The sequence below is a fragment of the Tyto alba genome, unplaced genomic scaffold, assembly GCF_018691265.1.
Source record: "Tyto alba isolate M040663 unplaced genomic scaffold, T.alba_DEE_v4.0 Super-Scaffold_6, whole genome shotgun sequence".
Classification (NCBI taxonomy): Eukaryota; Metazoa; Chordata; class Aves; order Strigiformes; family Tytonidae; genus Tyto; species Tyto alba.
Window position 1 is genome coordinate 41,865,425 of NW_024881327.1, and position 21,076 is coordinate 41,886,500.

The 21,076-nt window shown below is 36.8% G+C and overlaps 1 protein-coding gene across 4 annotated transcripts in view; it reads left to right on the top strand.

The window, feature by feature from the left end:
- The window catches only part of STK32B (serine/threonine kinase 32B), a 174,937-nt gene that overhangs the window by 7,991 nt on the left and 145,870 nt on the right, over window positions 1-21,076 (top strand). The window lies entirely within an intron of this gene.

The following is a 21,076-nucleotide window of genomic DNA, read 5'->3' on the forward strand; positions in this document are numbered from 1 at the left end:
AAGGCAGGGGTTTTGTTGGCCCAGCACAAGACTCTTTTTTCTAGTTTACTCATTAAATGGCAAGGCTGGGAAAGCAGAAGCAGAAACCTTCCTGATACAAAGCCTAGTGGGCAGTGACACCTGGGATCAAGCACTGAAGGGTGAAAAAGAGAAAAAGATTGTCAAATTCATTTTGGAGGTTTCACAGTATTTCGACCTAGCTGGAGTGAGTTAACGCTGAGATGGTGGGGAAGGTGTGGAAGAAAAAAGGTTGCTATTGAGATCAATAAATCAAAGCAAAAATTTCTGAGAGGATATTCAAAAGAAAAGAACAACTTCAAGTTCAGCCTGGTAGTGGAGCTCCACAATATCCTCTCATGGTAAAACATGTGAGGGGAGGGGACAAAAAGTAGGGGACTTACCTACCAAACTTAGCAGGAGTGGCAAGGACTTTCTGGAGGGTGAAGAACAGCAGTAGTAAACAGCGTGCACATCAGGGACCTGATCTCTCTTGATCACAGTTCTGCTTAATTTCATAAACTAGTTAAATCAATTACCTTAAACTACATTACTTACTGCCTAATATAAGCCCATGTTGAGCTGTTGCTGAATTTGCTGTTGTACTTTTGAACAGTGCATATGTGTGTATATGTAAGCTTCCCTGCACCAGGAAAAAGTAAAAGATTATTATTCTGCAAAGATCAAAAACTTGTGCTAGCAATAAATGTTGTTTTCTTAACTAAATCATATTCTGAGTTTCCTTGGGCTCAATCACAATTTGCAGAAATAACAAATACAGGGTGTTTGCAGAAACAGAACAGGCAAATATCTTGATTTATTTCTCCTTTGGTTAAAGAACAAAGCCGGTTTACTCTCTGGGATTCAGTCTCTAATACATTAGCTGTTTTGAAGAATAACATTGGCTTTTATTTTCCTGCATTTGATCCCAGGAATCTACTTCCTTTATCAGAAATGCCTGTTCATATCACACAATATCTGCAGATGGGCACCATCAAGGCCCAAGATGTCTATACTTTCTCAGTACAAGAGAAGGTTGAATGTTGATACATTTATCAGGACCTAGAACTGATTCTCTTAATACAGTATTTCATGGAACATCCTTTGACTTAATTTTAAACTTCTAGAAATTAACATTATACTATATAAATGATACATCACATGTATACAGTACGACATTATATGGTACGCCCAAAGTTCTTACTCTTTTTCATATGTAGTCAATGGGTTTTTATTGTACTTCCTCTGTATGGAGGTGGGGATTTTTTGATAGATACTAATACTGTACCTTTATAAAACACAAATACCTGGAGAAGAACGAACGAAGGCATCTGTTGATTCACTGGTGAGTACTTCCAGGCTTTCACTTTCAGATTCCTCACTTACCAGACTCCGACAAATATAATGAAAGTGCAGCATGTGACTGCTTTTACATTGTCCTCAAAAAAGTCTTAGTGTTGTATATTGGCCTATTCCCTTAGGCAGTCAGCGTTCACCTGAAGTGTCTAGCAACAAAGGACTCTAAGAGTAGGGGTGTACTTTTGTATCACAGAAACAAAGACTTCCTTTTGTTCCCAAATAAGTAATTTTCCACCCCAACAATCAGAAAACTTGTTTACACTGTAATCCTCTCTCACCTGATCAGCTTGACTTCATCTTTATCTTCCTTAATTTCCACATTGACTCTTACCAACTTGTGTATTTCCATAAGTAAATGAAACAGTCTGAACAGACGGGCTAGGATTTGTGACACAATTGGACAGTTTTGTTTTAACCACTGGAAATTTTAATTTCATAAAAAGTGTTCAGAAAAATCTATGTCTCTTCTGATATCACCATCTCAATCCTAGAGGCTGGCAACTTTCTGTATATTCCAATCTAGCGTTCTTTTTCTGTCAGGAAACCTAGCAGTATGCAACCAAGGAAAGCTTACTGGAGTTTTGGCCCTTAGGGACATGGGTTAGTGGTGGACTTGGCAGTGTGAGGTTTACAGTTAGACTTGATGACCTGATAGGTCTTTTCTAACCTAAATGGTTCTATGGTTTCAGTTTATTTCACTTTTATTCAGTCTATCGGGGTTCTTTTTTCGGTTTTGCATATAATTTGTTTCTGCTAAAACTAGTGGAAAAATCTTTCTATCTTTAAACAGTTTTCCTCCTACACCCCTTTCTTATGATCTCTTTCACAGGTCTTGACAGAAGAATATCAAATTCTATAACACTTTAATTCTTAGAAATGTTGTATTCTATTTCCTGACATGGTTATTAAGTGCAATATAGACACATAAGTTACTTTAATTCATTCCACAATTAAGACAAAGACATTTTCCTTTTAAATTGAAGGAACCCTTCTTAGAAAGCATTACTAGGATTGGTGGTAGACTATTATACATGTTTTTAAGGCTTGATTGATAACTAAACATAGTTGATGAATCTGAAATGTATTTCCCAAATTTTATACAACCATGTTTTCTTCATATTATCATACCATGACATAAAAGTCTGTATTTTATATTTCATTAATCCTTTTCTACCTTTTTCTATTTTGAAAAGATTGGGTTTGATTTATTCATCAAATCTACCCTACAGTTTGTTTATCTGACTCAAATTGAAATATGAATTAAATCTATGCTTTTTAGCCTCCTACTTCAATCTGGCAGTATTTTCTTGCTTCTGAGTTTATTTCCACTTGCTCTCTCATTTTCTCACTTCCTTTCTTTTTTTTTTTTTTTTTTAATTTAAAAAAATTATTTTAATTTCAGTTCTTTGAAGTTTGGAAGCTTTTAGCTAAGTTCTATAGCTGATATACTTTTCTGCCCTATCACTTTTAGCTTGATTTGTTTGTAAATGAAATAGGGCACTGGCTCTGTCATTGGATTGCTAACACTTTTCCATGTAAGAAAGGCTGTTGTATTAAGTAAGATGAATATGCTATGATGTTATAGACTGCAATGGACAAAAAATATTTTCCTTCTTTTTCCTACTTTTGCAGTGAGAAGGGAACACTTGCTGTTCCTTATTTAAGATCTTAAATGAAAACTGAGTTAATCCTTCCAGTAATTATTATTTCCTTTTGATATTGTTCTGACCCCCTTGCTGAGCAATGAAAACTGTTCTTAGCCACCCTGTTAAAACAGAGGTGCAATGTAATCACAAAATCACCATTAGCCTCTGAATGTCCTTCACAGATTTCTGAAATTATCTGCTTCCCCGTGGATTGTTTTCACATTACATTGTGAAGACAGTTTTTGTGCCTTTTGGGGTTAGCTTTAGATAAATCTCTCTCCAAGATGTAAAGCCTGCAAACACTTTTGGGGCAGTACCACATCTTAGGCAGTGTGATCTGCTACACAGTGCTTGAAGTCAAAGAACAAAACCTAATCAAAAGATCCTTTCTGAGAGGTAGAAAAAAGTCATTATTTTAAGTCCAGTTTCATGTTTGACTGTTTTAGCATATGAAAACTACAGAGATAGCTACAGAAGCTTATGTGCAGGGCATTTCTGTAAAACAAAGTTACCCTTTACTGAGATTGGTTTGGATATAACAGGAGGAACAGACTAGCCAAAAGTCTTCTGCAGCTTCATGAGATTCTTCTCAACCTTGGCATGTGATTTTTCAGCAACGGTATGCCATTTATGCCATTATTTCTAACTCTTTTCCTGCCGAGTGACATGTTTTTGAGGTCTTTTACTTAAGTTTTTAAGCTAAACTACTGAACTACACTGTTTTATGGTGCAAATAATAATAGCAGATAAAAATACCTTAGAAAGAGAAATATTTTTAGTGTGAAATTCTCCGCAAAAATCTCAGTGTTGAAAGACTTTCTTGCAGGATTTATTGATCTTCTGTTAAAGAAAAATTTCACCACTACTAAGTGCTGTGAGATTTCGCTGGAAGAGAGTCATAGAGTAGAGAACTTTTCCTGTTGATCCAAACTTTCAGCAGGGCAATCCTTATTCCTTTGGAGTTAGGGAGCTCTCTACTGAAGAACATGAGAAGAGAGCAGCTAGAGAACAGCTGCCTGGGCAGCCGTTGGCCATGGCTGTGGGAGGAAGGACGGGCAAGTGGAGCTTCTCTGGTGGCTAGGCAAATTCTACCTGCTGCTAGGATAGCATCTTCTCTCTAAATGGCTTTTTGCAAGGCTTTTCTGAGAGTGAGGAGAGGCTGTGTCTGCTGTTTGGAAAAGATTAAGTGATATATGGCAGTGAAGAGATACCATGTTTCCAGTGGTTTCAAGCACTTAATGGTGAGTGCTGCTCTGACTTCAGACCTTTGGTTCTCCTACGCCAGGAGCCATCAGTCTGTCTCACAGGTGTCAGAAGGAACAGAGGCATGGATTTTAAATGCATTAATAGAAAGCAACCCTTTCAGTGTCATTGCTATCCCTTGCAGAGAAAAGATAATGCTTGTGGCATTCAGCTATTTCTAGTGAGATGCAGAGAATTTTGAATTCTTCCCTGGGCATACAAATGCTAATGAGTAACTATAGGCTCAGCTCTCAGCCTTCTAACCTTCCTCTGCTAGGTAGATCATATATATCTTTTGATCCACAGACTTATGTGGATCAACGACATCCTAATGTTTCGAGTGACAGGATATCCTGGATGTTGCAAAGAACCTCCTGCAGTGCTACATTCTAATACAGAAAAGAAAAATGTAGCCCAACAGATCACCTGGGAAAGACTGCTAACTACTGTCATGTGCAATATATTTCTTCTAGCCTTTAGTCTTCCAGTCCTTTTTCCACCTGTATTTGTTGATTAAGATGAAAAAAAAAAAAAAAAAAAGAAAAAAAAAAGAAAGAAAGGATAGACCTGGTGGTGGGAAATATTTTTTTTGCTATTTTGAAAGCTTTCCATTTTGCACTGTGAAGAAGCCTAGTCTATTTACTATTCTTTTTATAAATAGTCAGAGAAAGCTCTGATCTACTGATTTACTATTTTATCCTAGTTAAGAAAATATAAGAGATACACATATATTTTTAGAGAATAGTTATATATATATTTCTCTCTATATATACACCTAGATATTTTTATATGTACATTACCCTTGTCAAAACAAACACAGTATATGTAGTAGGGAACTCTAGAACTGAGTCACCAATATTCATTATTTTCACCTAACATCTATAATTAAACTTGAGATTCTATTTCTGTGATTATACAGAATTGGTATAAGCACATTTAATACCTCCGAACGTTTCAGGCATTAAGACTAACAAACCTTCTGCTACACTGAGTAATTTCATCCGCTGAGGTTCACTATTTATTTGTGCTTTGCACCTAATAACCTCTGTAGTTAAAATTAGAAGTTATGTGCTTTCCATTAATATCTGTCAGCTACCCACCCTCTAAATGAAATAAATCTTTTTATTTATTCCTGTTATGTGATGATATAAGGTAAATCTTTATAAGTTACGTTGTGTCTTAGAGAGTCTATTGACCTTCTAGTGTTAATTCCAACCCCCAGCCATAAACTGGGAACTGTGACTGGCCTGAAGTCTTCCTCCTCCCCTCAATCACCTCTGTGCCAGCTGACGGGAAAGCCTAGGAATGGAGATGAGGTGGATTTGGTTTGTTTTGTGAGTGTATCTATGTTTGCTTTGCTTTAAATATTTAATTTTTCACTCCTAATCTTATCAGTGGATAGATAAGACAAAGGCCCTGATTTCCTTATTCATATTTACCGTTTTCAGCAATGCATGGTCCTATTAGATTTTGTGTAACTGTTTGTTGTGTGTAAATAAGCATACTTCTATCAGGCTGAAGTTATTTTTACTTCATCACTGGAAGGATTTCCCAGAGGTAACCAACACAATGCTCAGACACTATGTCATCAGCTCCAAGTAAAAAAAAACTTCTGCAGTTAGGTGGCCATTGTACGTACAGCAGTCAACCCATCCTTTTCAGCCTCAGTGCCAAAACTACCAATTCCATCATTAAATATTTATCTGTAAACCTCGAGATGAAGAAATTTGTATTGCACTGAAATTCTGCAAGTTCTTTATAGTTAAATACAGTTGTTACTGTCAGGTTTTTTTCCTATCCTTCCTATACACCCTGAAGGAAAACAGTCACAAAAAGTGAAGTATCAAAATAGAAAGGTGTTTTAGTATTAACTAATGAGTCAGGATATTGCTTCAGCTGAAGATGGGAAAATTCAATCATGTTGGATCAGCAAAAGGTTGGTCTTGAACATGTAGGTAAGAAAACCTTTGGGAGACCTGCTTTTATTCCAAAATGGCAGACAAAGTGAAGTGATTCTTATGAATGAAATGTTTCACACAATGAAATAGTAAGAATCCTAGCTAGAATAAAAAAGCAGCTTCTTTTTGGCTCCAGACAACTGAAAGAATCAGAACTATAAAGACAGGTTCAGATCAGTCTCTCTGGAACCTCAGAATTTTGGATTTGAGGTTCCATCCTTAAAATGTGTTGGTTTTTTTTTTTTTTTAGAAGTATAATTTAGTTTTAAAAATTTAAGAGACCTATAAATAAGACGCAACTTGAGTGCTGAAGTACATAGTGAAAGTCATTTAATTGCAGAGGATGGATAACTATGGGTGGGCTAATGGATAGAGTTAATGGAGGGGTCAGCCCTCTTAAAAGTAAGTTGTTTCTTTTATTTAATCATTTGTTGGAAATCTGTCTGTTGTAAGAGGCATCTAGCTTCTGCTGGACTCTGAGGTGCTTCATTGTGGCCAGTGATAGAATAGTTCAAATTTTCTTTAACTCCTCTGTACTGGAGCGCTGGCACTCAAATGTACTCCCTATATGTGCTGCTAATTTAATTAAGCACTGCCTTTTTCCTTAACGAGAGGAAGCTGTTCCTGTGTCCAGTCCCCACTCTAGCCTCAGCTATTGCTGTGCAGCCCTACTGCCTGCAGCGGGCTCCCACTGCTGTAAGACCATGGCCCAGGCTGTAGCTGTGGAAGTGCCGGGGTGCTGCAGGAGCAGGCGGGTGCAGCCGCCCTGTCCCCAGGCCAGGCCAGCAGAGCAGATCAGTGGTGTAAGCGGGGTCAGACAAGAGTCCAGAGGGCAGCTGAGGTGCATGGCCAGACAGACGTACCTGCAATCTGGCTTGGGTGAGGACCGAGCTGATGTGCAGCTCAGAAGAGACATGAGGAACCTTGTGGGGACCTGCCATGGCTTTGCTAAGGTGCACTTCATGTCTTGCTCTTGTTCCATAGCAGCTTGAGCTGCAACGGGGCTCCTGAGCCCATGGGCAGTGTGGTGGCAGGGGGCAGGGGAAGCTGGCCATGGCCAGCAAGGCCAGTATGTGTCCTCAGAGCCCTGAGAGACACAGGTTGTTATTCCCACTGATATTTGTGACTTTTTTGATGAGGAAGCACCATGAGACACAAATGCCTGGACAGCTTTGGAAATGATCTTCAAATGCTTTTGAAATTGCAATTTCAATACTATTTTCAAATACTAAAAGATAAACCAGACCTAGACAGCCACATTTCTAACCCATACATTTGCTTGCTTCTTTTGAATGGTTTTTCCTAGGGGAACATCAATGCTATCAAACTGATGAGCTTTAATCTTGCAATGACAAATGAAAAACAAGCTTACGGCTCTGCACTTCAGACACACTTCTGCTGCAGGTTAGAACTGACATCTTTCATTTGAAGCCCATGAGGTTAGTTAGATTTAAAAACACTAAATGGGAAGCAATTCCAGTTGAAATGTGAATCTTTCAGATTCTATAGTGTCCTTATTTGCCCCCATTAATTCACCTGTAGTTGTAGTTAAAAATAGAAGAGATAATTCTTCCGGATCCAGTTTTGGAGAGAGACTCCTCATCTCTTGGGATCTTTTGGAAGAATGAAGAAGGAGAATTCATACTTTGTCTAGGTGTTTGGGTAAAATCCTGTTCACATGGCTCCCTAACCTTCCATTAACATAGCACCAAGTCTCATTTTCTGAAATCCTGCTCTTCAAGAACAATGTTCTAGGAGCCACTGTCCAAAAGAGCCTAAATGATAGAGGTTTCTTGGTTTCCCCCTGGCATTTTTGGCATTACGGAGACCTCAGCAGGGATAAGATTGACTGATGCCTCACTGAGGATTTTGTTGGTAACTTAATTTAAAGAATTTTCCTTCACCTGGGGATCACTCTAGTAAATTTTATTGTAGAAGAGAACAGCTTGGTCCACTGAAATTTGACATTTTATTCCCATGGCAACTTCCCTCAGAGATCCTTCCAGCTCAGTTACTAATGAGGTTATTCTCATAGTAACTCTGAGAGAGGTGAATATTCCCACTTTCTAGCTGAAAAAAGATGCTTCATAACCTATTATGTGTTTCCTCATCTCACAGGGAAGTCTATTACAGTTAAAGTAGAATTTAGTCTTTCTGTATTTTAGCAATATATTTTCTCACAGAGTTTCTTTTCCATTGAACATACCTGTCAACCTGTTTCTCCTTGCAATAGATTTCAGAGATTCTTTTTGCAAGCTCATTCGTAAGTAAGCAACATGGTCAATCAGAAACTCTCTTTTCTCAACAAGCAGTAACTATGTTGTATCACTTAAGAAAGGTCTTCAAGACATTTTACATTTGAGCAGGTCCTGAAACTTTTCTCCTTAGCTTCAGTGTCAAGTTTACCCTTTGAAAAAGCTGTGAACAGCATGGAGACACACAAAGGCTTCCCTGCTATTCACTGGCTGTGGTAAGGTCTAGTACATCAATTCAGTTGTTCCTTGACTACTTTTGATGTTTCCAGTGTTGCTACTAAGTTAATAGCTTTTCTGAACCAAATCTCTGTCTTGTCACAAAACAAAACTGTTTTCATAGGAACAAAAAGGGACCTTTAATTAAAATTTTCACTGATCTTAAAAAAAAAAAATAATTCACTGACTTGTGAGTTTATAATAGTAAAATTTTATAAATTACTGCTTTATAATAGGACACATGGATGAGTGATTAAGATGATATCAGAAGTTCCAATTACTTTCCACTAAAACAAGTTAGTTTATGCAAAAGAAACCTTTCTACTAGAAATTAGGTTACCTGAATGCTATATGCTAACAGAATGCAGATGCAGCTAAATCAGTTGCAAAGACCTTCTGTTATGGTAAACTAAACTATGGTTATTCTGAAGATTTGACACTGCCTAACTAAATTCTAATCATTTTCATGTGGCAATGAGGTCAGAGCTATGGACGTAAGTCAGCACCAGATTTAATAATAACCTAATAATTCCAGTTCTTCACATCAGATAACTTCAACATCAACCAAACTGGTGAGAGAATCATGTGCTTTCATGTGGCCAGTCACAATGAATCCTGTGCACAAGAAGTGCACATCTCTACAGCACTATGTGTAACTGTTTCCAACTATCACCCAAAGCTTTTCTGGCCTTTAGGCCAGGTTCTGGCCATTGACAGACACCAGTGATGACTATTTAACAAAGGTCAGAATTTTTAAAATATTTTAGTCCATCCAGAGGAACATCTGACATCTGATGATATTTTTCATAGCACTGAGTTATACACCAATATGTAAAATCCCTGATCATTCATTGCAGGTTTTTCACAGCAGTCTGTGGCTATTTGCTGCTTGTTGAAAAACAGTAGTAGATTTAGCAGTGTAAAGTCCTTTCAGTTTTCTGTTAAATCTAAAAGTGAAAGCCCTTGTATCTGAAGTCCAGTTTTCTTATTAGCTTAATATTTGGATGATTAACCAGTCAGCATAACGGAAGACTAATGAGATTTTTAGAAGGGCTGCTTTAAAATAATGCTGCTGAAGGATTACACTAAACTGACCCACGCAATCAAGATGGCCCATCATCATCACTCAAGTTGCTGCTCTCAGGCTATGGTACCACATTACTGTTTTCAGACTGATCATATCAGTGCCCCTCCACCTCCTTGGGCATGGAAGTAGCAGTAGAAGAATGTCTTGTCTGTGGTTCCCCTGCAAGGGGTCATCTCTGCACAGATGTCTCTTCTTAGTCACAGTCGGAGTCTTTTCTCCACTTCAAGTCTGCACTATGCTGTAGTTCTACCCCTTCCTGGACTTGTTGATGCCTTTTGGTTTAAATGATAACCTGGGGCAGGAATTATTATAAATCGAATTGCCTTTTTGCAGTATTAGCCTCCATTTATGCTTGTCACTACTCTATTTTGTCCCTTTTTAAGCTGTCTCAGCTGATGCTATTTTAAACTTAAGTATCTGTCAGGGAAGCTTCTCCTTGGTTATTGCTGTACCATTAGTCATCATCGGGATTTCTGAAGACCTTGCATTATCCCCAAAAAAGACAAGTAAAACATATACTCCTCTGTGCTAATTTTTACAACTCATATCATCAGTCGTGATGCTAAATAGATAGTCATTGTTTCCTGTTTCATACTGCACTGCCCATGACGATATGCTCTCAACCTGGCTTGATCCCTACTAGATTGTCCAGCTGACTTTTTGCAATGACAAAACACATTTCATGTTCCTTGTATTTTCTGTCTAGCTCTGCCAGCTCTATTTGACTTGTTTGTTTGTTTGTTTATTAATAAGAAACCATTTAAAATTAATTAGTTTAAAACAGTAACTTTGCCTTCAAAGAATAGAAGTTGTACTTTAGATTGCATTAGCTTAAATCTTTCTGGCATGGGATGTTTATTATGATTCCTACTAATTTTCAGAAGGCTAATTGGTTGCCTTCTTGTGATTGCCATGTAAGCCAAAAGACCTGCTTATCAAATAATTTTAAATTTGTCTTTAGCTTTATCACCTGTGCTCACTTGTGCATGAGTAGAAAATGCAAATATTAGGGTCAGTATATTTTAATGGGACAGGGATCAGAGTCTGATATCTATTTCAATATAAAATATTTTTTGGAAAAGTAAAATACATAAACTCTGTACTAAAAAGTACTGTGACTCCCCTATGAATGTGACTAGCTCATTCTACCATCCTTGAAACTAGACTTCTAACAAAACTAGCCTTGTAGGTTATCATAAGGGATCACAATTAGCTTAATCCAAACATCCATACTGCCATCAAAAGGGATGCTCCTGCTCTCCTCCCTGTTCCTGCTGTCTGCAATGTGCCAGAGATAGTGTCCATATAATTACCGCATTTTCTTGTGAGGCTTTCAAAGAGCAAGTATTTTACCTGGATGATCATATGTTCTTGTCATTGCATCACATGACCAGGCTCATAAAGAAGGGCTAAAACACAGTGTTGGTAAGATGGTCTTAGAGAGAAGTTTTGTTGTGTGTAAGCTCTAAAGCATATAAGTTATACTCCTAATGTTGGGAAATATAAGTATTTTCCACTGCCTCTCATTATTAGGCTGTCTGAAAATAGAAATCTTTCCTGTGAAAAGCTAAAAGCAAAATGAAAAGTAATATTTCTTGAAACATTCTGATTTCATAAAAAAAGAAAACAATCAGAAATGCACACACCCTCAACATGGACACAGATAGACAACAATAATAACAAAGCAAAAATCATCATGAATCAATTCTGAGAAATTTTTAATTTCAGCTGAGATCAGTGAAGACCTTTTGATTTTGTAATTCTTTCACTTCCTTCTCCAGTGGAAAAGAGGCAAAATGGAAAGCAGGCAGGAAGCAAAAAGGTCAGAAAGACTCCAAATCTAGATAATTTTCTGTTTGATTTCATTGGAATCAAAATCAGAAGATCAGAACTTTCCTATTGCTTTTTATCTTTTGAATTAACATTACTTATTTAAAAGAATATTTTCCCCCTCTCATCTCTTCCTACATTAGCTCAAGCAAACCATGGCAGGCAAAAAACCTTGGTTTTCACTCTTTTTTTTTCCAGCCAGCTCAGAGTATCTGTGTATGCCTCTGAAACAGAGTAACCTGTCTGAATATGTTAGAGGCAGTACACTAGACTCTTAAATTATGAATTTTTATGGTTAAATTTTGGACTAGTTTTAAAGAGGCATAAAGCCAAGAAAATTGACTTTATTTTTTAATCTAATGTTCCCAAGATGGGCTGTGGGAGAGATATGCAGTCACAAGAGCTCTTCAGATCAGTATAATTAACCTATGCCAGTAAACACCTATTTGTGCTCAGTCCTTCAGAAAGAAATAACTAATTTCATCAAATCAGTGTTAAAATTCTTGTGGAGCAAAACAACTACCAAACATTCCCACACCTTCCACCAAGCAGTAAACTTCCTTTTTTTCCTCTCTGGAATAGCAGTCACAACAACTCCTGCAGTCCCTGGAGCTTCTGGTGAAGCCCTTACTAAGGTTACCACAGGGCAACCTTTCATTAGACTTTTGGCAAAAATGAATGACAGTGTTTTTAGATCAAAATCCTACTGCAGTCTGTGGCTATAGGACTTTTTGTGCTGACGTCAATGGCTTGTTGACAAGTATCTGCTACCTGTAAATCCCTCCCAGTGGCTCACAGAAGTTGACACCCACATCCCTCAAAGCATCAGGATGACTTTTCTTAGTTTTGTTTTGGTGATATATCACAAATTTCTCAGAAGAGGTCTTGAGATTGTCGGATGACATTCAGTTCAAGCTTCTCTCAAAGAAAACCTCTAATGATTTGCAGCTTGTACTATTTGCCAAAGGAGCAATCTTTGTTTTACACATTTCAGATAGCCACTTGATATACTTTTCAGACTATAGGTATTTAATGGCAGTATGATTTTATTTTCCCTTATTAGATGTGTAAAGAGCTCTGGAGAGAAATTTTCGTTTAATCCTGGGTTCAAACAGGTTCTTGTTCACTAAGGATTTGCAGTTTCCTTGTGAATGCAAAATCACATATTAATTTCTTTCACAGCTTTTACAGAATAGCATTAGAAAAGGATTTGTGTTATTTTATAGAATTAAAAGGGAAGCAAAGTTTTGAGAATCAGTCCTAGTATCCTTTTTCTTTAGCAGCTTAATTGTTTTCAAATGTTAGTTTTCTTTAGGATTTTAAATTTATTTCTGGTTGTGACAACACATGCCTCTTTCTCTAACAGTGTAAACCAGTAGCTGATTCACCAAATTCTTCTAGTTTGTTTTTATAGGATTTTGGAAAATGGCAGACTGTTGTAGTTTTTTCCAATATTCTTTTTAACTAACACGTTCAGAAAATTCCCCAGCCATTTAGGAACTTCCCCCCCCCACTTTTAATGATACAATGTGAGGTGGATTTCACTGAATGCAGTGTAGAAAGCCATGATGTTGGCACTGCTTTTGATGAGCAAACCATGCATCATCTAAATATTCTGTGAATTTGATGTGTAGCTAAATTGCATGTGAAGTACTACCTTGTAGGAGGATTAACATAAGGAAATAAGAATTCCTGTAATGCATCATAGCAGATGTTATTTAGCCCACTCTTTTATATATGGCATCAGCTATTTATTGACAGAATATAGAATTAAGAGAGGTATAAAATGATACTTTTCCAGTATCATAGTATTGAGATTTTCTCCCCATTTCTGGCAATCTAGGGAAGAGGTTGCTTCCACTTCATCATGTTTGAAAGGTGACATAGATGGGAGGTAAAAAGGAACTCTGTCAATCTGTTTTATTTTTTTTTTTTTGAACAGATTTTTCCTCTGAATAACATTTGAATGGTTAATTAAACTTTTGCCAAATAAAAATGCTGTTATTTTCCTTTACAAAAATTAAGCCGTATACTGGGAAAACAAAGCTGGTTTTGAAAGTTTGGATGGAATTCAAGTTTACCTTTTCAAATTACTTTCATTTTGAGTCAGTTCAAGCTAGACTACATTTCTGTGATATGACGCTTCTTCAAAGGTATTGGAGTCTGACACTCCTATCCCCTCCTGTAGATCCAAATCTTGTATCTGTTTACATCTCCCATAATCCAACACACCTCTGAGTGAAATAAGTGTACATCATGCAAGTGCTATGCATATAAAAACAGGAGATACAGTCCAGCCAATGAACTCATCTCGTAGATGGGCATAGTCATCATCACAATGAAGCACAGTATAGTACTGAACTACTGTGGAAGAAACCACTTTGGATCATTCAAGAAGTCTGAAATTAAAGTCTTTTGATAATACAGAAATGTTTCACTTGGATTGAGGAAACTGAAGTATGTATTTCCTTTTGCAAGATGGACATTATTCTGAACCTCTGGAGTTGCATCAGGGTGGAAGCTGATTATTGTTGTAATCCGCTTGTGATATTTTAAAATTGAAAAAATTATATCAGTCCAAAATTAAATACTTTAGTTAAATTGATAAAGTAGGAAAATTACATTTTCAAATCAATAGTCATAATTATTTTGCTTCATGAGCCTTTTTTTTTTTTTTTTTAGTTTGAGTGTAAACTAATGTTCAAGTATCAGAACTTCCCTGTCCTGGTTTTGGCTGGGATCGAGTTAATTTTTCTTCTTAGTAGCTAGGACGATGCTGTGTTTTGGATTCAGTATGGGATTTGGTACAAGAAGAATGCTGATAACACACTGATATTTTCAGCTGTTGCTGAGAGATCAAGAACTCTCCAACTCCCCATGTCCTGCCCGGGCACAGGTGGCACGAGAAGCTGGGAGGGAGCACGGCCAGAGCTCTGGACCCAAACTGGCCAGTAAAATGTTCCACACCATGTAACGTCATGCTCAGTATACAGAGGAGGGGTGGCCAGGAAGGAGGAGGTTCTCTTTTGCTTCCAGGATTGCGGTTTTGGGATCTTGGTATTTCAGGATCTCTAGCCAGGAACGGGCTGGGTATCCATTGGTGGGTGGTGAGCAATTGCATTGTGCCTTACCTGTTCATACTTTCTATTATCGTTATCGTTTCATTTTATTACAATTATTAAACTATTTTTATCTCAACCTACGAGCCTCCCTTTACCCCTTCCATTCCCTCCCCCATCCCTCAGGTGGGGGGCAGGGTGCATGATGGGCTGCATGGGGTTTGACTGCCAGCTGGGTTTAAACCACAACATTACCAAGAGACAGGAATTACATTTTCCAAACATACAGTCTGCAAACATGATCAGACTGAAATGAACTTTAAAGTTCAAAGCAAAATTAGCTGAATTTTAAATAAAATTTGTTTGACGTACAAAGATCTTCAATTCTTTCTAATTGCAATACAGTCTGGACAATTATAAAAAGTGATTAACATAATTAGAAGCAGTTTATATTGAGACAAAATTACTCATTAAGCCTGAAGAATTGAGACACTGTAATGTAATTTAAATGTGAAGCCCCTAAATATGATAGAAAACACCATGATTCATCATTAATGAGATAAAACTTGCTCTGAAACTCCTCTTTTCTTGTCCTTCAGTTATGTAACTTTTTCTGTTTAGCAGGTTCCCCAATCAATTAATGTATAGGAATATCTCATTCCACTCAGAAACCTGATAAAGCTATACAGATTTCATATTCTTTGCTCATGTCAAAGATATGCCTGACTTTATCATTCTGTCAACAAAAATTCATTTCATACGTAATTGAAACAGTATCTTTCTTCACTAGTGCACTTGCCATGAATAGAGCATGATGGAATGTGACTCCTTATGACTACCCTAAGCATTTTTTTTACCCTAAGTCCCTTAATCTACTTTTTAAGCACTCTTCATATTTGTCCTGTCTATGTCCATTCAATCTGGTGACTCCACCATGAGTACTGAATATACATGTCTGTATCTACTTGGTTATTTATCTTATGTGTCTTTGTGTGGAAGTACAGCAACAATTTTAACAAGCTTTGATGAATGCTAAGACCTACTGAGGTTCTATCAGCCCAGCATCATGGTGCCTTCTGGAAAAGGCTGGAGAATCTGAAAATCAGGAGGAAATATAAAGAAGACTGCAGAACTAGTTTGAAATCTTAGTAACAGTGCTGTCCAATCAGTCTCAGGTCAAATGATACAGGCCAAATCTAGAAGGAAAATTTGATTTAGTTATTACTCTGTTTTCCTGATTCACATAGAAACAGAATGCCTTAAAACACCTTGAAACAGACCTACAACATTTAAGACAGTGGTCAGACTTAAATAAAAATCTATTTTCTTGTCTGATGACCACATCAGATCTCCTTGTTTCTGTTTTCTGACGAGATCAGCAACAATGAAGCTATGTGTTTTGAAATGCTCATTGTGTTACAAATATGGCTTTACTCTTAATGCCTTAGTAGTCATGTTTTGATTTTGGCTGCTGTCAGACAGTCCAAATAAATCAGTGGGACGCAACTAGGGAAGGAGAATGTCTAGATTTAGCTTGTCAAGTTCTTCTAATTTTTCTTGAATTGAAAGGTTCATAAATTCCTTTTTATGATGCAAAGCATGTGTATGCCTGTGTTTTGACCATGTTGGATTGGGTATTTGCTCTTGGAGATAAAAAGTTATTTCAGGTAATGGTTATTGAGTATATTTGGACTAATTACATATACGTGTAATAAATATTCCTCAGATGCAGTAAGAACAACAGTTGTCAGTTTATGTAGAATCCATCCAATATGAGTATTGCCTCTTGAGCTAGATGTAATTTACACTTGAACAAATGACAGGTAACATGAGAATATTTCAGATTAGCAAAACTACAAATGAAAGGGTAGAAATTTTGTGTTCTTGTGTGATGTCATAAATTAAACATGTAATGATCTGCATTGATGTAACTTCTTTTCTTTTTTATTCAAATCACTGTACCACTCGTGAATAACGCAGTAGAAGTGTATGCATATAAAAGACTTCATTGTTTTACTATATAGCATTATGTATATAATGCTGATTAAAAGAAAAGTAATAGGCATTTCCTCTACCATTATCCAGTCATTTCCACTAAAACTATCCAGTGTTTTCACAGTATGGTTGTAAAAACCCGATAGTCTGTGATGTGCATATTTTCCCCAAATTATCCCTTATCCTCAGGGAGCAGTGGAGCAAGAAATATTTCTTTTATCTTTCCCTAGAAAGTTTTATATCAAATGTCTGTTCCATCAGTGCTCATGCAATTGGAAAGATGTACCTGAGAAATGGGGTGGTTTGAAGTGGGAGCCAGGTTCTGTTCTCAGCTCTGCAGCAACTTGATGTGTGGGATTTGGGTCAATCATCTACTGATTTCTGTACCTCTACTTCCACAGTGCTGCACACTTTTCACACTTTGAAAATGGCTTTCAATCTTTATGGTGTTTTTATAATCATTATTGCCTGAACTGGCTGTCGTTACCCTCCTGATTACTCGTGTATTTGAGCTTTAAACTACTTCCTATGCCTATTTTTACAGATGCTTAGAGGTGTAATGATTCATGTTTCTACCGACAGGGGCAGAAGATATTGAAGCACTTGTCACATGAGAAGGCTGTGGCTGTAGAGAGGCTCTTGTGTACAAGTTGGTCATGGACCACTACACCATCCTTCTAAATATTCCTGATGGTTTTTGAATATACTAATAAATTTGCTCAAATATCTGTAATGGCTAGGACCACATTTTTTTTTTATTTTTCCTGGCAATCAGGGTACAACCTTCCATTCAGCTTGTGAATCCCATTACCATAATCCAAGCTTTTATTAGTTCAAGGTCAAACTACTGGAAAGTGTTTTACATGAGGCTAATTCAAAACGATGAAAATAATCAAAGTAAGGTATACTTGCACTTAAAGTTATTAATAGAGACTTGAAGCTCTGCAATGGAATTCATTTAAGGTTTATTTGAGCATGACTAAATGGAAAGAAACAAAATGCTTTAATTTATACACATATATAGCTCATTGTTGAAATTAACAGGCATCCATCACTCTAATACCATATTATATAACAGATGTCATAAATGCTGATCTATTTTCTCCCTTAGTGTGCCAAATAAATGTTTTTTGAACATACGGGGTGACTTTTTTAGGGATGAAGGTGGGAGATATGGGAGGGGACATTATAATACTTCTTGATTTTTCCAAATTTATTAAAATCAGTGAAACTGAAAGGAAATTCCCTCATACTGTAGTTAATGTTCATAGTTTCATTCTATGGATTTGCCTGTATGAAAAATTAGCTGAGGACAATATCAACTAATTTGGATTTCTGAAAAATGTCCATACTCTTAAGACTCAAATTCAGAGCTGATATCTAAGATCTCCAAAGTATAATGTGGTAGTAAAATGAAAGAAGTGCTCAGAAAGTTGGAAAATATTTTTTTTTTCCTCTTGAGTAAAAGATACCAAGAAAGCCATTTTCAAAACAGTAGTAGTCATATTACTGTTACTGGAGAAAGTGTCCTTCTGCCAGCCACACCATTATCTCAGCAGGGCTTTGTGCTAGAAAAATGTCATTAGCTACACGAAGCTCCAGAAGAGTTATACATCTCATGTTTTAGAGGACAAGAATACAATACTTGTGATATTCTCTTTGCACAGATGAAATGGCAGCAGCTGACCTTGATGATATTTTAAACATTGGAAATGCCAGGGGTCATGGTGAGCTGTAACTCTTCTCAGAATAAGTGGTGACCAATTGGTGTTAAATTTTCACCAAAAAGGAGAAAAAGCACATACAGAATCTAAAAAAAAAAAAGTGTGATGAACAAAATTATCCAAAAGTGTTGAGAGTGTGAGATTAAAAACACCTGAGGAAAATTACTAATGTGGTAATAAGGTGGCAGTGAACTTCGCTTGACCATTCACTGTTTATCAGGGTGATTAACATCAGGGGATGTTAATGTGTCTTCTGCATGGCTGGTCTATTGCTGATGGGACTGTTGCTTAAAGAATCTTAGTTTCACTCAGCTGAATATGGTACTAGTGTCAACTGCAAAGATATCCATTTTTATTTATTCTTTCCTCACATCCCAAGGGAGGAACTTCCCCAGTTTTTGAATCTACAGTCTTGTGAGTATGTTTGAATGATCAAAAGGGTCCAAGTTGTGTCACTTTAGTGAATTAGACCTTTCTGGAAATCCACAGTGGCTGCGAGCCCAACTCATTTCAAATACAGGCTCAGGTGTGTTTACATAGTTTCACAGTCACTTAAAATTAACTTTTTTTCTCTTGCACAAAACATGTTACAGTCCTTGTACCTTGGTTTAAATAGGGCTTATGGGACAGTGAACTACGGAAAGAAAATACTCTTTTTATCTTAATGATGATCTGAAAGTGTAACATCCCACTTTCTATTTATGTTACACATAGAAATTGAGAAAATTTGATCAAATGCCATGGCTATGTTTTTTAACCACTTATTCAACTTACTAACAATCCATCTTAAATTCCATGGTCTAGTGCCTCATTTAATAATTTCTTCTTTATGGAAGTTCAATTTACAGTTAAATCCAATTAAAAAAATAAATTAATGTAGTCATTCAGAGCAATAAACACTGCTAAAGAAGGAAGTACAGAGAAATAGAATAGAAATTATATGGGCAATAAAAAAATGTCCTTCTCGTATCTAAAAGTAAATGCTTAATCTTACTTTTGCAAAAACAAAATAATTCATCAAACTGATGCATTTCAAAACCTGCCAGGCTTCAGGACAATAATATAGTCAAGTCTTACTGAGATGTGGCTTGACTGAAATTTAGGTAGTTACAGACTGTTTCAACAGTTTTCCCTTTGTTTTGGTGAACTGGCCTCTGCTGAATGACTGCAAAGTAAAGAAAAAACTCAAACTAAGCTTTCTTTAAGGAATGTGTTTGTTAAAAACTGTTAAAATAAAGAGGAAGTATCAGAAGGTTTGAAAGCAGAAGAGTGACAGAGACAGCACTAGCATGCTGGAGGGAAAAACTGCTGAATTTTCCCTATAGAAGAAATGAATGAGATTAACATATTGTTTTGAACCTTTTAAATTCTGTGTTACATTCCTACCTAAATTAAGCATCAACTTAAAGATCACAGTCATTAAGCTCTCAAATCCTCCATTCAGGGGCATGCGCTTGCAAGGGATAACTTGTGGGAACAAGATTTAAGTTGCTGTAAGCCAATGTAGAGCGTGGTTCTGCTAAACTGACTATCTTGTCCGTCAGACCAGTACTGACCAGCAGGAACTACAAGATAGTGCCCTACTGGTAAAGACTGTCAACAGAGACCCCAGCTGCAGGTCACTGACAGACAATCTTGCTTCTTAAACATATGGGTAACCCTAGCACCCTACATGATTCAGCACAAAATTGTTTTCCAGTTTCCAAGCAGCTTATAAATCCTTTGCAAGGTTATGCATTTTCATTTTAGTATCTGAATCCTAAAACTGCTATAGTCACAATTACCATCTTTGTTTGCTAAAGAATAGAGTCTACTGCTTTCAGCTCTGTCAGCTCTGGGTTTGATTTGGTCTCCAGCAATTACCAGGAAGGTGGTTGCTATGGCTGCACTAATGAAAGAGGCAACCATATTTCCTTGAAGACAAAGTAAGCAAGCATAAATAAACAAATGCTTAAATATATTATAAGTGGTGTTAATAACATAAATGAGATATTACTGCAAGAGGGAAATAAGATTTTAGCCCTTTTCAGTGACTTGATATATCAACCTTGCAACTTCCTACTCAATGCTTAGCTTGAGCTGATACAATGGATTCAACAAACATTTAAAGTATTATTAGTTTTATAGGAGTTTCTTCTTCATAATTATGCAAGTCACATTTTTTGTTGTATTTATTCATGTTACCACATTTTTCCAGTGACAGTCTGTCTCCACAACTTTGCTGAATCCTGTTACAGCAATAACGGGTGCATAGATAGAGGTACATGACCAAAGCCAGGAACATAAGAAAGTTTTAATTTAAAAAAATCCTGTTAAGTCACACTGAACTTTGTCAACCGTGGTTCACTGAGTTTAGCTTTAAGTATGATTCTTTTCTGACAAGTGACTGTAAAAACTGTATCACACATTGTCATGGCTGTGTTTCAGTGGCTCTGTATCAATTTTGTTCATGATGTTGTTGGATTTTTTTTAAACCACTAGACCTACCAATAAACCAGGGATTTGAAGGTCATGCTGTGATCAGTCTCATGCAACACCAGCAATAATGGCATTTCTGAGAAATGAAATCTCTCACTCACCTCACAGCAAACCACTTCAGTGTCTAGGGCAGACTGTGCTGTCAGATTTTCATGAAGTGGGAGTAAATCTATTCTACTGCCAGGCTAAAATGAAAGCTCCTAAAAGAAACTTCTGTTACGTCTATGGAA